Genomic DNA, 3017 nt, shown 5'->3' on the forward strand with positions numbered 1-3017 from the left:
GTCAATTCTGTATCAAAGTCAGCTGCAATGTTAGCCACAAGAAAAATAAGCTATTTCCAGTGTTGAATCACTTGAAGATATGGTCACGTACATGCTTCCTAACAATAAATTCTGGCAATAGTTTGTTACATGTAAATTTTCTTCAGAGATGAGGTAAAGAATCCCAGACACACTACAGCTGACTAATTTATTTTGAAAACATATGTTTATAGCTTATTTTTCTATCTTCTGCTAAAAAATAAAATTGGTCAGTTAATTGACTATAGCTAATGATAATTGTATTACTATCATCAATAGATAATACTACAGGTAATAGTATTTCTTCTGGATCTAAAACTCTATCATTTCCATAGCCATTAAACATGTTAACATAAAGAGTTATATTAGAATAGTAGTGATAAGTACTTTTAAGAAAAAAATATAGTAGCTATTTGCTAGTAAACATTATTTCTTTTATGTTAAATTAAAGAATAAATATTTAATATAAATGCATGATTATACTATATCAGAGTTCAAGAAGCATCCTTTAACAAGCTAAAAAGCATTGTCTTGCTGCATTGTTTCCCAGGGAGATTTATATATACAAATCCAAGTGCACTACATGGCAAATGGATCAAACTGACTGCCTTAAATAAAGACTATAAGTTGGCAGCTCTGTAGTTGAATATGCCTGAAACATTTAGGAACAGGAAAAAAGAGTAAGAATTTTTCAATTAGAAAATGTCAGGTATAAATTCTGATTTCTGAATTTTATCGCCATTTGGAAAGCTCTGATAGCACTGGCCTTCCTTCCTTCATGGCAATGATTCACTTGAGAGCCGAATAGAAAAACTGCCTGCCTTCCTTTCAGTAGTGTATGCTTCTTAATTTTGCTTAGTTCTTACTGAGTCATTACATAAATTTATCTTACTTATTTATTTATTTTTGAATTTTCAAGACTTTCCTTAAAGTTGAGAAAGTTGACAAATACATTCTTTCCTCAGGCATCCAGCTAAAGATACCATTGTTATTAGTATTAAAACTATATAATTATACCATAGTTTAATATGCTAAAATCTTCTTATAAAATAAAAGAGAGAAGCTTCTTTCACAACTTTTAAATTCCATGAAATCGTGTGTGTGTGTGTGTGTGTGTGTGTGTGTGTGTGTGTGTGTGTGTGTGTGTATTCCCCAAGGGATATCAATGGCTCCTATGTGGTACCTTTCATGTCCTATTAGATGGTCGTTAACCTACGGGGAGGCAAAATAGAAACTGCCCTACTTGGCTGCTGTCTTTGCAGCATCAGATACTCTGTATCCTGGCGAATTTGTTTCTTAAGAGGCTATCTTTACTGCAAGCCATTTTCAGATGACTATTCTTTTAGGAAACAATTTGGATAAGTTTTAATCGGTGTCACTGGAGATAACTCTGTAAATACCTCAGTAGTGCACTGAAATGTTCATTTGTAAAGTACTGTAAGATATGGGATACAGGATTTAGGGTGGAAATGGCTCTTTCACTCTCTGTTTATGGGATTTGTTTCGATTTTGAGTCTCTTGCCAGAGTAAACACATCTGCAGCTCATATTCCACAGTATCTCAGGGAAAAACAGTCTCAAATTTTGTTAAAATACAGTGCTAATTACATTTTTAGCTTCCATATGTTCCTTTGAGATTTCACTGACACATTTTTAATTTTAATCAAAATGTTGAAGCTCACCTTAATAAACTGGAGAGATACAAAGAATAGCCCCTAATAAACGTATGAGGAATCATGTTTCAAAGTCATTATGTTACTGACATTAATCATCATCAGTGAAATGATTCTAACTGGTTCACCAGCTCTATATGTATTTTTTCTCTTTGTCTCCAAAAAGTAAAAACCTATATTTATTCTTTATTGTGACCATATTACACAAAAGAAAGTAGAAGGAAAGTGGCAAAATAGTGATATGGTGAAAGTAAAATAAATCTCATTCATTTATCAAGATATGAGGCTTACTCTGAGATAGGCACTATGCTAAACACCTGAAATATTAAGATGAATATGGCACAGATACTATCCTCTAGAATAAATATAATCTAGCATATCTTCTTATATTAATCATATTCCCCTCTGTATAAATATGAAGCCCAGAGCATTTAAATACTACAAACACACATATTTAGAGGTTAATTATAGACGTCAGGCTCTGTATATACACATCTGCTTTCTCTGGTTGGAAGAAACATTTACCTCCCACTGACTATCTAGGATGTTATTGAATAAATGCAGCTCTTCTGAAGGTAGTCAGCATTCCAGAAAAAAGACTGGAAAAGATACTGTGATTCATATCTATAAAGATAAGGGTTGATGTTGTACGACATTTTTTTTATTACAAAATATTTGAAATATATGAAATGTCCAAAAGATAATGTAGTGAACATTTGTATGAGCAATCATAGTTAATGATGGTATTTTGGAATCAGACTAGTATCAGTCTGTCCTATACTCAGAACCCTCATCAATCAAATTACCCCTGCAAGCAAAGTTGGGATAAGGCTGGTGCAGGTTTTTGTCAGCCAAGCATAGTGATGCAAGGTTAGGGACCAGTGGATTGGGGAAATAGTTAGGCTATGTGATCATCTAAAGCCACCAAAAGGAATTCAAGTGGCCAATATAAACCAGGATATACTGCAGTGAATCAAAACAAGAAAATGCACAAGCTTGAGACTAAAAGATAAATTTGAACCCAAGATGGTGTATAAAAGAAGTAAAGCTATACAACTCAAAAATATCAACTAAGCTGATGTGACTAAACCATCATAAAGTGACACAGAAAGGGGCAGAACATTTTCAAATATTTAAATGTAAATGTTTTTAGTTTTGAGACTAAAAATAGTTTGGGGATATTTAATATCATTTGAATTCAACTTTGAACTTATGGAATAAATGTTTGGTGTTATGGTACAGTTTTTATTTTGTTTAAATCCATACATTTGGTGTGTATAAATGCTGAAGCATCAAAAGAACAGGAGCATGATGATATGATGAGATT

This window comes from Pteropus vampyrus, unplaced genomic scaffold, assembly GCF_000151845.1.
Source record: "Pteropus vampyrus isolate Shadow unplaced genomic scaffold, Pvam_2.0 Scaffold26, whole genome shotgun sequence".
In the NCBI taxonomy this organism is placed as follows: Eukaryota; Metazoa; Chordata; class Mammalia; order Chiroptera; family Pteropodidae; genus Pteropus; species Pteropus vampyrus.